The sequence below is a fragment of the Planococcus citri genome, chromosome 2 (assembly GCF_950023065.1).
Source record: "Planococcus citri chromosome 2, ihPlaCitr1.1, whole genome shotgun sequence".
Lineage (NCBI taxonomy): Eukaryota > Metazoa > Arthropoda > Insecta > Hemiptera > Pseudococcidae > Planococcus > Planococcus citri.
In genome coordinates, this window is record NC_088678.1 from 32,246,120 (window position 1) to 32,261,829 (window position 15,710).

Genomic DNA, 15,710 nt, shown 5'->3' on the forward strand with positions numbered 1-15,710 from the left:
CATCAGCGAACAGCTCTATTTTAGCTAGTTACTCACATTGCCTATAGATAGCAAAAAGTATAGTTACTCGAATTGCCCTATAGATAGCACCTATGATTTTTGCGGATATATTGCGGATATTTGCATTTATCCGATTGCAGATAACTTGCGGTAAATTGTAGCTCGGGAGGATATATGAGACGAGATAGGAAAAGGAACAAAGACATCCTGAAGGAGCTAGGAGTAGAGCCAATCATTAGATGAGTCAAAGGTTATAGAAGGTAAATTGCAAAAACATGTTGATAGAATGCCTGATGAACGGTCCCCTCGAAAAGTCAAAGAATACACTCCAACTGGCAGGAGGAGCAGAGGAAGACCGAAGAAAAAACTTGATGATTCAACGGCAAGCAATTCTTCTACAGTTTCCCAGCCAGGCTGAACAGCTCACCGGATCAAAGTTCAATGATGATGATGATTGAAAATTTTTTGAAAATACAACAATTTGTTTTTATGGTGATTTTTAATTTTTTACCAATTTATGGTGAATTTTTTCAAACAAAATGACGAGTTTGAATAATTAGGTACTCATTTCAACTTCTGTATTCGGTTCAAAAACAACAAGTTTTGGTCCATTCTTAAGCCTTCAGTGAGTTTTCAGTTTTATCCAAGCCTTTCAAATGACTCTAAAAGGAACAAAAATGATTTTTAGCATCTCGAAGGAGAGAGGAGCTGATTCGAAGTAATTTTATTCACATTCGTTGTTTTGTTTGAAAAAATCAAAATACAAAATTGCTATGAAAACAATTTTTTAAATATTTTTAAATACCGTATTCAAAAAAATCAGTTTGAAAGGTTTTTTCGTAGTGAGTCCATAGTCTAGGCTGAAAGAACTATTCAATTTTATAATTAATTGCTTTACTTATTTCTAGAAGAACGAGCTCATAGCGAAAAAAAAATATCAAAAGTCAATCTTTGCACCTAGCTTGCAATAGATAAGCGCAAAAAATATCATCAGAAATCGTTCTCAATATATTATTTGCATAGTAAAAAAATCTGTTAGCAATTTTTCACACCGACAAAACGAATCAATATTCCTTTTTCCTTTTTTCGCATCCAGCTCAAATACATTTATGCATTGAAACGCAAATAGAAAAAGTTAGGTCACACATCCTGAAGATTACCGGAAGCATACGAATATAACCGAGAAAACATTATGCAGTGTCATTCGACGTTACGCTGGCTGTGTAAACGGAAGTGTATTTCGCGTACATTGTACCTTATCTTACCCTATAAATCCATCTATGTAATTCCTTCGCTTATATTCGAATTCATAACGCTATACCTATATAAGTTTAAATTTCCAATAACTACTCGAATAGTCAGTAAATATACCCTGGCTAAATTTTATATTCGTAAGTTTCCTATACAAAATAAGGCACGATAAAAAATCAAATCAAATTCCACGGATAAAACAGACACCAAAAAATAATATTAAAATCCACACCACAATATTCCTTTTCTCAATTCTCCGCACACGTTTCGCTCCACACTCGAAATTAAATCCTCCTTCACCTCTTTAATTTTCACCATCGGATCCAACCCGGAGAAAATTCCATCAACGCGAATCAAATTTTAAATAAACAATTCCATCCATTTTCTCATCTCGTGCAATCGTTTTAAAACGCTTTTAAAATTCGCACTCTTTTAAAATCCAATAAAATTCCTTTCCTCTTCACCCAGCTCCGCCATTTTTCGCCGCATCGCAAAAACCATACCTAACAGCTTTCTTTTGGGCGAATAAAAAAATCACCAAGTCGACAAACGTTTTATATTAAGAAAATGAAGAACTCGAAAACGCTATTAGAGCTTCTTATCGTATCAATGATTAAATATTAATAACGTACTAATTGTTACTTCGTCGCGTCTTCGTTGTCTCCCTGAGCTTTAATTTTTAAACAATCGCATCGTTTTATAAATCCGTCTAATAAATGAAAATTTCGCTTTCTCAAATTCATTCTTCTTTACTGTGCCAAGGATGTAAATCAAAAGAAATTTTCATTCGAGTCTTTCATCAATAATTTATCCCTGCCATGTTTGAAATTTTACCTTTTCTTATGTAGTACTTAGCACATACTTTCTGCAATGGTTAGAATTTACAAAAGAGAATAGGTAATTGCCTTGATGGTTTTGACCTTTGATAGAAAAGTTTATTGAAATCAACTGCTTACACAATATCATTATTCCCTTCTCACAAGCAAAAATATTACACTTCTCACAGTATATTACCTCGATCAAGTTAACGCCCGAGTAAAAAAAAATATACTCGGTACAGAATATATCGTAATAATATATAGAATACAAAACCAACACGCTTCATTGCATCACATCGTAAGTATACACAAGCTGGGAATTCATGTGCTATAAAAGCTCATTATAAACATATTAGACTGCTATATAATGTACAATGAACATTTGTATAGAAACAAAAAAGCCCCGAAACTCGTCCGATAAAATTCGCTGCTCTCATAATACTTGACAACGAGCTTCATTTGGCCAAATGCCAACGTAATCACCCTTTTGAAAAAGTTTCAAATTTTCACTCGCCCTCGTCGCATCGTGTACGTATATTTACACACGGAGAAGCAGGTTTTTTCCCCTCAAAAGATCCACTTGCCATCGTGTTTGTATAACTTTTGCAAACAACAGGTATATATCGGATTTTTTCAACGTGTTTGGGATGAGGTTTTATTTTCTCATCCTTGTCTATACTGTGAGAGAATACCGCAAAATGAAATATCCGTTTAATGTCATTATTGTGAAATTTATCTAAATTATAATCTATTATATTCTATTCGATTTAGATATGTTCTATACACTTGTACAATATGTACAAAGTGTTTCCAGATAAAATTGAAGCCTCAACAAAATCGATATGCAACACTTTATGAATATATGAGTAGGTATGTAGAAATGATTATCTAACCAACGAACTGCAGGGGACAAAAATATTTTCGTCGCACAAAAAATTCCAATTTTAGATTTTTTCATCATAAAACTAAATGAATAAATTCAAAATACAATCATGAAAATGGTGAGAGATGAAGAATTGGAATCTGAGCCTCAAAAAAAGAGCAAGTACGAGTATTTTATTCAAAATTTGCAGAAATAAAAAATGTTCATCTTTGCTTTAAAAGGTTAACAGAGCCAAAATGAATTCAGATTATGGCGATTAATTCCAGGTGCGTCTTTGCCTCTTTATTATTCACTTTGAAGTCAAGTTTCATACCCACCATTTGAATAAAGGATACTTAGTATTTTTGCAAAAATTATCATTAAGGAAGTGAATGCTAGGGGGCGAAGAGGGGAAGGAGAATCCATGTTGTCTATTTTCAAGTTGATAATCACGGATTTGAAATCAATAAAATGATCATGGAGTCGAAGGAAGGGAATTAACTGAAAAATAAAGCAAAGAACAACTTGAACGCTGAAATGAATCTGAACAAAATGAAGTCTAAATTGCCCAAAAAAATTTCAAAACGAAAATGCAGGACTTTTCATAGATTTTTTACATTTTTATAAGATCTTGAGTAGTTCGTTTTCTCCCTCGCCCTTCAAATGCACCCTAAATGTTTCAGAGCCTTATTTTGTTTGTTTTTTTTTTCAAACTGAGCTTTTTTACAGCTTTCTTGGAACCAACCCCATTTTTTAAAAAAGAAACATTAGGATAACAGGAAAAGGATTTTTAATTAAAAATACAGAACTTTTCAGCAAAATTCAGGGCTTTTTAGAACTTTTTTAATACCTAGCTATTTGCAGAAATTATGTTTTTCAGATTTTTTACTCCTACTCTACCTTGCCTTGGCTTTTTCTAAAGTTTCTTGAGATGAGAATCTCAAACTGTAATTGATTTACAAAAATAAGCTTTTTACAGCCTTTTAAGTTCTCATTGCATTTTTTTTGTCAACTTCAAATAATTAGTTGAGGAAAAAATGAGATTTCAATTTCAAAAAATACATGATCTTTTGAGCTCAATGTCAGTATTTTTCAGCACCTTCTCAATTTTAAGCATTATTTTGCGAAATGCAAGACTTTTTCAATAGTTCAAAGGATTTTTTTAGAATCCATTTGACACTACAGTGTGTCGTTGATGTATTTTTCCGAATTTTTAGAGTTGGAGTTCTCAATGTTAGCCAAATAGACTTAAATAAACCAGTCAGGAAGTTAGGATCTAAGGCTTGAGAATTTCAAAAAATTGAAGTAACCATCATTTCTTTTCTAATTTAAAAATTTTTTTGAAATCATATTTTGGTTAATGATGAATAAAAATCACCCTCCAACTCTCAAAGTGCAGCTGGTCGATGAATTGTAAAGGAGTTGGATATTCAAAAAATATGCTACCACTCAAGTAGTTTTTCCTTTTTTTTGTCCAAACGATTTTTTAAAATTGGGAATAAATTGAAAAAGAATCATTTTACTTTTCAACATTTTGAATCCATTGGATGAGTTTGGTCTTTGTAAAGATTGAAAGTCTGGAATTTTTGTAAGTTCATTTGAGTTTTTTTGGCCATCATTATTATGACATGTATACTTTTTCGAAATTCCCCACCCCTAAAAATGCAAGAATGTGCAACCCTCACCTCATCTCCCATTAATGAACTTAGAAAGGAAAAATCACCAGAAATCGTGTTATAAAAAAGATTGAAAATGAAAATATCTCAATTGAAACAATTTCACAAGTTGATTTTTATAAGATTTTTCTTAATTAAGGGAGTAAAGCGTTATGTTGCACCCTCTTGCTAATCGTTTGAGTGTTCAAATACACGTTTTTCTCCCTCAAATCAAGGGGGAAAACAGTTTTTGGACTTGTGGAATGAACTATTCTGGATCTCAACCTATATGAGTGGTTGCCCTTGATTTACACAATAATGCACATTCATTTTTCTCACCTTCGTTTAATTACATACCCGTTCTCCAATTTAATAAATATTTATTTTTAATTTTTTTATTTTTTCTATTCATTATTCCATGGTTTAAAAATTCTTAAAACTTTACATGTTCAAATGAAAACTTTGAAGTTTTGGTGGGGAAAAAATCATTTGGATCCAAGTTCTGAAGTCTCAAACCAATGTTTTCATGGATTTTAGACTTACGAGTAGAATTTTATGGGGGGAAAATGATGAAAAAGTTTTCAGACAATAAACCATGGGCCTCCTACTCCCTTAGAATTAATTTCTGGTACTCTGAGCTCATTATTTAGAGGAAAATCATGGACCCCAACTTGACCACCACCTATTCATCGGCTTATAGAGAAGAATAGAAATTTTCAGAAATTCTTGGTTTCACTGAGATTCATAATGATCTTCCTATAGAATCACAATTCAGCCAAATGAGTTGAATCTAAGCGTTTGAACAAAAATTGAAAATGAATTTCATTCTTAATGTTGAAAAATCAACTTAAAAGGGGAATCTAAATCAACGAGAAGACGATTTGAAGAAATTATAAAGCAATATTCCTCCACCAAGCATATCCTATGAAAAAATCATCTCAAGATATTTCAGATAAGACATTCTGTTTTGCTTTAACGCCCAAATTTCCAGTTCTACCCATCACGGTTGTCAAAATAACAAGAGTTGAAAATGAAAACACCATCGTTGAATATTTCGTTGCCCCTGCAATCCAATGGTTAGATAAACAGGCGTACACAGAATCAGTAAATGTTGCACAATCATCATCGAACGGCGTTAATTCAACAACAAAAAACCCTGTACATATGACTACATCAATGTACTCTATGAATATGTAGGTATTGTAAGTATAATTAAGCAACAGATAAACAAAATCATAACCCACGTTCATCATGTTCGTTAAGTTCCGCATCTTTGAGAAAATCATTTTCACAATCCACGAGACAAATTAACCGAACGAAAAAAGTATAAGCTAATAACCGAACTATCACATTTATGTCATACAGACGACGTTACGTTAAAGTAAAAAATAATAACCATTCGAGTAAATTTACAAAATACACAATATCTCTACCTACGAATTCACTCGTACATTTCGCGAAAGTGAGAGAGAAAAAAAACTAAAACCCGACGAAACCAATACCTTCACGTCAACGAGCCATGACGATTCGAAAATCACTAAAAATTTATAAGCGATTGAAGTCGATTAAAAATTAGGAAAAAAAATTGGTAACCGATAAACACGAAAAACGATATGTTAACGTAAATGCGCGAAAAATTATCACTCGAAAGAACTGCGAGAGCTTCGGCAACAATATGAGCAGTTGGAAAGAGGCTCTGTAACGTACCACCGTCGTCTACACGATACCAACCACCTCTAGACGTCGGCGTACGATGATTTTCAAGGGGTACTGAAACGAACCCCAACCCCGCAAAGGTGCGCTGCCGGAACAGTCGCAGAACGTGCGATTCGGCACAATTTCCACCGTATTCGTTTGTAATTTGAATCGAATTAACGTTAGCATTTTTTCTCGACATAGACGAGACAATCGTGCCAATCTGTTAATAAATATTTCATTTGAAAGAGAGAAAAAAAATACCAAATGACCCGTCCGATATACCAGTTACTTTTTATCGTCATGTCTCTCCCCTCTATTCTATGTGTACAAGAAATCTCTCCAGTTCGTGAACTGAATCGCATTACTGTACGGCCTAGTAGTTCGCACAAGTTTTGCGCTGTTGGTTTGAAAAAACCGCGCGTTTAGTAATTTATCGCAATCCGCAGAGAAAAAATAATGCCAAAATATCGTTTTAGTCGTGTGGTGTATGGTACATTGTAGTGTATGTATAGGATTGTGGTATGCTGCAGCAAAAGCTATAATGAGATTAGAAAAAAATCCTCTACTGGTGCGAGTACATATCGCGCACATGGTCACTTAGTCGAACCAAATTCTTCGTTATACTACGTATAAAAGCTTCCATTACAGCGGATGCTGGAAAAAAATCCCGCGCAAACGACGCCTATAAATTTTTCAACTGAAAATTTCGCTTCAACATTTTTTTTACTCTTTGCCCCCGAAACAGCAGATTCTAAAACCGATAAAGTTTCGTTGCTGCGACGTCGAAAAATAAAAAATACGACAGAAATTAACTTCAGCAAGGGTTACACAAAAGGGTCTACCAAATGTTCCCGTATAAAATTACGTACGTCGAAGGAAAATTTTCAATTTTATCGATAGTAAGAAAATTCAAAATTAACCATTTTTTTTTGTTGCAATTTCGAAGGATGCAAAAAAATGAATAGTGTGGGTGCACAGAGGAGTTTTTTTTTTTGTCAAAAGGAAAAATCGAATATGCATGGTGAAGTGAAAGACGCCGAGAAGAGTTTACGTAATGAAAAGTCGAATAAAAAAATCAGAACAATGTATTTTTTGCGAGCCTATGTTTTAAAAAACAAATCTTTAGAAAACGTCTTTCAATAATTTTCAATTACCGTGATGAGATATCACGTATTCTACGCCCACATTTTAATCATAAAAAATTTAAACTTCCGAAGTATTTTTAGATTTGGAAAATTTTTAATTAGGCCAAATATGTGTGATAGTCTAAAATAATGGACTATGAAATTTTTTTAAGAAAAAAAATTGAAGAAAGCACCGAGCAAAGGAAATGAAATAAAGTGAAGTGAATTTTAAAAGACTCGATTTCCAACCATCGATTCACCAGCATCGATATTTTGGAGGTTGTTCGCAAAATTTGCAGAATATTAGCAAGGAATAGTGGAACGAAAATAAAGACAGAGGAAAAAAATGAGGAAAAGAAATGAAAAGGTTTTTTTTAGAAATTCCATTTCAAAAAAAAATCAAAACTTGAAATCAAAGTTGAAAGTTGAAAATTTTCATTTCTTTCCTCCAAAAATTTTTCAACTCATGGTTCATTTCTGAAAACGATTTTATCACATCAATTTTTTTAAAACCATTTTCAAGTTCAAAATTGAAAGATCCTGCCCCTACCGTCCCCTACAAACATGTGAGGTGTTTCATGGAAAAAGGGGCATTAGACAATTTTTTTTACTGATTCTTACAAGTTCAAATAGACTTGAAATTTTTTTTCTAATAGTTAACATTTTCCAATTCGTTTTTTTTTCATGGGAGAACACTTCAAAATAACTCCAAGTAAAAATAAAAAAAAAAATTAACTAAGGCCCCTTTTCCAGGGAACGCCTCATGTGCAATAAAGTACCTACCTACCAAGGCTGGATATAAAATCGCGAAAAACATTATTCTAACCACGAATCACGAATAACTGCTCAGAAAAGTGATTCGACTGATTAGCACGAATTTTATTGATTATTCGTGAGGCAAAATTGCGAATCACGAATCGTCAACTCCAAAAATTGACTAACAAATCGCAATTTATTTTCGAATCATTTTTGATTTATTCAGCATGTATTTTACCAACTATTTATGGAATCTTGAAAAACGATCAAAATTTGAGAAAAGGTTACAAAATTTAGATGTAATTTTGCATAAATTGCTCAAATTATTGAAAAGTGACTTACACCAAAAATTAATCAAATATATTCCCAAAATTAAATGATTTCTCAAAAATGCAAAAAGTAGGTTCAAGCAATATGTACTTACTAGCTTAACTAAAAATTGTCAAACTGACCTTGGAGTTACTAAAAAATTATCATAAATTGGAGGAGAGAAAACAAAAAAAAAACCAGCTTAATTGAGCAAAGTTTTGTAAAATTGCTTGAAAATTCGTTAAATTTCAATGAGGAAACAGTCAAAACACTGTCTGAAAATTTGTGAAATATTGCAAAAAATATAAGAAAAACGTTGGAAATTGAAAAAAATTGATCAAATGTTATCGAATTGGATTAATTGTGTTGAAAATCCATTAAACTATCATAAAAACTGTAGAATCACCATAGAAATCACTCGAAAGTTAGGTATTAAAAGTTGCTGGAAATCAGAGAGATTGGTTGCTCAAAACTTTGAACCATTTGCTTAAAACACTAAAAATGATCAAAATTACAAAATGAAAAAAAAAATTAATAAAATACAAAAATTGCATGAAAATTTGCTAAAACTTCACGAAACATTATAAATATTGCCCAACTGACTTCCCAAAAATTATCGTGAATTACCATAAATTGATTTAAAATCAGCACGATTGAGTATGTTTTGCGAAAATTGCTTAAAAATTCGTTAAAATGTCATGAAAAAAATGGGAAATCACTGGAATTCAAAAAAATATCCTGAAATTTGAACAGAACATTCCAGAAATGCCACAATATCAAACAAATTCCAAGAAATTCCGAAAAATTGATCCTGCAGCATCAATACAATTGATGGACATTTGAGAAAATTACACGGTGAAGTATTTGCAAAAAAATTGTAAAATTGGCATTAGAAATGCTGAAAATCACAAAAAAAATTGATTGTACTTGTTTCAACAAATTCAGCAGAAATTGAACAGGACAACGTTAAAATAAGGTTAAAATGGCATTAAAAAACAAAAAATCAGCAAAAATTGATAATGCAAAACTCAAAAGTAATGTTGTCTGATGAACACAACGAGGAGGTAAAAAATGACTCGTCATGGCTCATAATTTTTATGAATCATGAATTACAGCTAAAAAACAATTCAAATCACATTTGAAAAAATTATTCAAATGAGGATTATAGTTCATCTAAATCGTGTTTCGAATCGTCTCAACCCTAAATTTCCGCTTTCCAACTTCATTTCCCACTTCATTGACTGAAATTTTGTGAAAATTCAACTTTAAAAAATTTACTGGAAGTTCCAAGACTGCTCAAAACGGTTTAGAACCGTTTTCAATCGATTCAGGTGATTGAAAATAGGGTACACACCAAATTTAAGTGTTCTAGATCAATTTAGTGAAATTTTGATTTTTCCCACTTTTTACCCAAAATTTAATTTCTGAGTCAATTTGATAAAATTTTGTTTTTTCCTCACTTTCAACTCAACAAGTTTCAAAAATTCACCAAAATTCACTCAAGCACCTAAAATTTTTATTGGTGATGTATTTTTGCATCCTCGTCAGATTCTACTTTGCCCATTTCAAAAATTGTCCCGCCAAATGTTGGGACACCTCCCTCGTATATAAATGAAAAAACACACTTACTACGTGAAATGATAAAATCTGCCACCGCCAGATCACTCATCACCGACAACTTACCGTCACTAGATCGTTTGTAGACAATTCATCTCACTCGAGAAAGAAATTTTTCAAAATATCCAGCCATCTTACAAATCACCAGTATAATACGTCTCTCAAGACAAAAATGAAAAAGAAGAAAAATCGCGCACAGTAAGTACACGTATAAAATCCGCCACTTTCTTATTACATACTTTGAAGAAGAAAAAAAAGCAACAACGCTACGCGAAGCGAAGAGAGAGAGAAAAAAAATGTAAAAAAAATTGTACCCGAATTTTAAACCCCATAACCCTTAATCTGGCACGAAAAAATATCTTTACTCAAATTAACCTGCTGGCAACCCTTTTAATAAATTTGCTTTTAAGCTGCACTCATACTGGTGGGTATCTATGGTGTGTAATTTACAACTTTATACATTTACGTTGATGGTATACCTAGTACCTACCTACAGTAACACTACCTACCTTACCGTCAAGTAACCCAACAAAAGGTATATAAGATAAATACGGCGATTTTTTTTCCACCGTTTTATTCTACTCTTCATGTAACAGCAATATCGTGTCGTGAATTCCGGAATGAAAGTAATATGATATATACTTTCCAATTCGCCCTTGTGTAATTTTTATATTTGGAAAAAATCGAGAGGGTTTTACTCGTCGACGATTCGAAAACACCCCTCGTGGAAACGTTTTTACTTTTTTTTCCTCGTCTCACGAATCGAATCGAATAAATGGAATTTTAAAAAAATCATCTTTTCGGAAGATGGAAGCTAAGTCTGGATAATACCTACGCCTAGTATTGTGTGATTTTTAAAAGATAATAAATAAATATTTTCATCGGTGAAGGATAGAAGAATGTAGATCAAGGAATTTTACAAGTTAAACGTAGGGTTGGTTAGTAGAAATAACTCTTCGTGCTGCTGCTGAAATGAATGATGGCAGGAAAGTCTTACTCTGGCGAGAATATCTCTGGTTGATAAAACGACGATAAATCTTGTTAGACCTTTTAACATATGTATAAGGTCGTCGGAGCGTGTTATTCAACGTATACTGTATACTCAGATGAGACGTGTGTGCAGAGAGAAAAAAAAAGACTCGTTATGTAATAAAGGAAAATAGTGTATAAGGCGATGAAAAATAATTTCTTAAAGGGAAGAATCTTGTAGCAGTTAATGTATAAAGAAGGTCCGTATTGTATACGTAATGAACAAAAGGTCTGGAAAAACTGACATTTTCTTCGTCGTTCGGTTTACTTTAAAGTTAATCTAATAATACCAAGTGACGTTTGCAAATTGACGTCGCCAAGACGTGAAAACCGCAGCATACGAAAGTGTTGGAGGAAATCTGCCATCAAGTACAATATTATGGCGATGGCGGATAGAAAAGAGAAAAGCTGAGTACACGCAATCAATAAACTAGTCATATAAAAGTTTCAAGTCGCTTTATATATTCCCAAATGTGCGAGTATCTCTAAGACGCGAAAACAGCAGCACATCCGAGTCATAACCCTTTTTCAGACTACAGAGTACTATGTCTATGCAAAATAGCATAAAATTGAAAAGAACTTTATTCAATAGCGCGAACGTTGTGTCGACGCAATTTTATTCTCATCAATTTGAAAATACAACAAACTCGTATACGCCTATACGAGATACTACGATGTCGCTAAAGTCAAAATAAATTTCAACCCCCGAAAGTTCAGAATTAACCTCCTGCAGTAGGTACCTGCTCTTTCTCAGGAGGTGGTAATTACGATGAAAATTACATTCCCCGTTGGAGGTAGATAGACGATAATAATAATGGTCAGAGGGAAACTGCATTAACATTCGTCAGCAAATTATACGCTTTTAAACGTCATTTCGATAAAATTTCCAACGACAGATTGGCGCTTTTATTGTACAATACGAGCTACGAGGTAATCTGACGGACTTTTTTTTCTGTATTGGATCGGAACCAACCCCCTGAAGAGATGTAATATCGAAATGGACATTCGGATAACTTTCATTACTTATGATTATTAATTACTTATTCGTCGAGTATAAAAAGTATAAAGATGGAGGCGATGATTAATCGCACAACTGGCGCTATTTTTGATACAATAGGTTCACTCAACGGTGCTGAAAATATTCTCATGAAAAATGACGCTGAACGCCGTTTTGTTTTGGGTAATTTACTAATTTTTTTTACTACGAGCAGAGGCCGTCACAAAGGTGCCGTTTTGTAGTTTTTTTTTCTTATTTTTGTAGTTTTTATTTATTTTGTAAAAATTAATGCGAAATAATTATCTATAGCTTAGAATATTTACACGGTCGAAAGCTGAGCTGGTCTGTACCAGAAATATTTGGCACAATTGGAATAATTTATTCCATTAAATTTTACCACTTTTGCAGAATTTTATCGGTGTAGAGTTACTCAAGCAATACCTACCTATACCTACCTAGTTTTACATCGTGAATTATTATCAATTAGGTAATTCTATTTACTTATTCATCGGAGATGGTTTTATGCCAATTCATCAATTTTCATTTTTACAGACCATAATATTTATCTACCTACATTTAAATTAAAAAGACTGGTTTTGTTTTTATATCAATTTCAAAAGTCAATATTTTCGACTAGAAGGTATTTTGCAATATTCTATCAATAAATTGCGAAATTTATTGGATTTTTTTTGAAGAGCGTGTATACCTAGACTTACGTAGCAAGATATACTTAAAAGCTTCAAGTTTTATTGCTGTTGTTGCTTTTTAATGGGACGCATCATTTTTTTTTGCACTTCGGTGGATCGGCGACTTTAGAAAATAAAAAAATGATAAAAATTGAACAATTTTTTTTAAATTCATTAGGTATGCAAATTTTTGAAGGGTGTCTAACAAAACTCCCAGACAAAAAATCATGACCATTTCATGACTTTTTCATGACCTATTTTTGACATTTTTACCGCATAAAAATACTTCCACCCCCCCCCAAATTAAATAACTTGAAATGTCAGAACATTTCCATTCATCGACGCCAACTGTCTATTTTTCGTTTAATTGTCGCGTCTCTAAAATCCAGTAAGTAAATATGCAGGATGTCTAACAAAATCTGAAAATTACAAAGAAGGACATTGGAAGGACCTTCTGGAAGGACATTTTCAAAATGGAAATTGAATGACTTTTTGGAAAGACTGTATTGATTACTCCCCTCCCCCCCGCATTTATTTTCACAGAATTGCAAAAAAAAAAATAAATAATCAAGAAAATACATCAAACAATGGAAATAATCAATTTGTTTTCGTTAACAAAATATTTAATTTTTTGCTATTACATATTTTGGTGTATAGGTATAAAAAAAAAGGAAAAATTCTGAGAAATTGGGTTTTCATTTTTTGCTCGATTTTAATAATTAAATGACAGAATTATTTGAAAATTCGGAAAAAAGGATCTTCGGACAACAAGTTTCCCTGATTTTTTTGAAAATAGGACCCATAGGCTAAAAGACAAACTTCTTCATGACCTTCTGTATCAGAAGGATCTGATAGGAAGGTATAACAACCTATTTACTAGTCGTACAGGGTTGCCATTTTTTACAGAACCAAAAATTAAGTATTTCAGTTTTTTCATTTTTCTGATTTTTTTATCACATTTTTCATTTTTTGATTTTTTGATCACATTTTTCATTTTTTGATTTTTTTTCATTCTATGGGCTTCCTAAAAAAATGTCAAGTGTTGACTTTTTCATGACTTTCATGACCATTAGACACTCTGTTTTGGCAATTTTCAAGTAGGTAAGTATAAAACTGTTAAAAATTGATCATTTTTGAAAGGCAATTTAGAAAATTTTTAATGAGACTAACAAATGCAAAAAATTGGTCGTTTTTGAAAATATTTCAAAATTTTGTTCTTTTGGTACTTACCCAATTTTGAAGAATTAAAAATTATGAAAATTTGAGCAGTTTCGGAAAAATTGATTTTTTGACAATCTCTAAGAATCTATAAATTTTAAACCATGGAGGCCCCTATGGTTTAAAGCCATTTTTATATGAAATTTAGTGCCCTTTTCAATGAGCAACACCGCAAATCGCAGAATTTATCATTGTCTTCAAAATACACGTAAAAGTAAGTACAAACATTTCAAAAAATCAAAAATCTTAAAAATTTTACATTGAATTTAAGGAAATTTTTTTTTTCATCATTTCTTGATGTTTTGGGTTTTGGTTTCAGTTTGTTTTGACGTTTTGGGCTCTGTCTTCAGTTTGTTTGACATTTTTGGGTTCTAGCTTCAGCTTTCCAAAAGCTCACATGAGAAAATTTTTAGTCTTTTAGTTTTCCGCATATACCGGACGAACAGTGCGTCCTAGCAAAAATCTGACGAGAGTGGTCTGAAAGAGAATAAAATTCTCTACAATTTCTGTAGCATGAAAATATCGTACCTAGGACGCTTAGTTTCACTTTGAAGTTGAATTTTTAAAAAGTTGGTCTGTAAATTTTATCACTTTTTTGAAAAAAAAAACAACGAAATTTTTGTACGTTTATTGGCCATACCAAAAGCTGGTGTGACTTTAGAGCAAAAATGACCACGAATTCGTGTTCTACGTAAAAAAATACATTAAAAATATCATTCGTACTTACCATATTTGGAAAGGGTACAATTTTTTTTTAAATTTCCAAAAGCTCAGTAAACTTTGAACGCGTTTATTTCAAAAACTCATTTTCGCACGTTAACCCCTTTTTCGTAGACCAAGGCACAGATTTTTTGAATTTTTACAATTTTTTAAGAATCTAAAATTTTGTACGCAGGTATATTTTTACAATTCAAAAAAATTTCAAAATTTCAAAAATGCAACAATTTTAAAATACTTATGTTTGTGCAAATTTTTTGAAATTTTTCAGCACCTATTTGCCATACCCTGGCTCTTTGTTGCAGAAAGCACGAAATTGTAAAGTAAAAATTGCAAAAGATTTAACATTTTTGACAAATTTGATCATTTTGGACATTTTGGCGACTTTGAATATTTATATAATAATCAAGAAACTTGTTGGAAATTTATGAAGTTGAAGAATTAAATATTATTGAGTTTTTGGTTATATATTGAGTAAATCTGGCACTAAAAATCGAGAAAATGTAGGACTGGAATTTTTGTTTGAAATTCAATAATTCAACGAGTAGCAGTACCTCATTATGAATAGAAATAGACCTCGTTAACAACCCTTTGGAAATATTTGACTAAAAATACACGTCTAATAGACATCTTCACAGTTCCCCACGCAACGTACTCGTACGTAAATTGGAACCCCTAATTTTTCGTCTAGTGTAGTTTCAACTCGAGCTGAGCCGATTTTCCAAAAGCATCTAGTATTACACAAAGCAGCACGCAGACGGATCAACGATCATTACGAATTAGGAAAATGACTGCGCTGAAAACAAGGCCGAGCTCATCGTTATTCCGAAATCGTAGATGTGAAAAAAATTACGCTCGGTTGCAATTTATTAAACGTCTTTTTTTTTTTTTAAATAAAAGAAGAAAAGAAAGAAAGCCAGCGCGTCTACTTATACGCTAGGCTAGTGGCAAACGCGGGCTAAAATCTGTCGAA

The 15,710-nt window shown here is 32.4% G+C and overlaps 1 protein-coding gene across 4 annotated transcripts in view; it reads right to left on the minus strand.

Annotated features, from left to right (window-relative positions):
• The window catches only part of kmr (kramer), a 283,370-nt gene that overhangs the window by 177,095 nt on the left and 90,565 nt on the right, over nt 1-15,710 (minus strand). The window contains exon 1 of one of the 4 annotated variants that reach the window (XM_065349679.1): nt 5,831-6,334. The exons of the other annotated variants lie outside the window; for them this stretch is intronic. The gene's annotated coding sequence lies outside the window, so the exon portion shown is untranslated. Of the gene's footprint in view, nt 1-5,830; nt 6,335-15,710 lie in introns of those variants that run through there. 4 annotated transcript variants of the gene reach the window in all.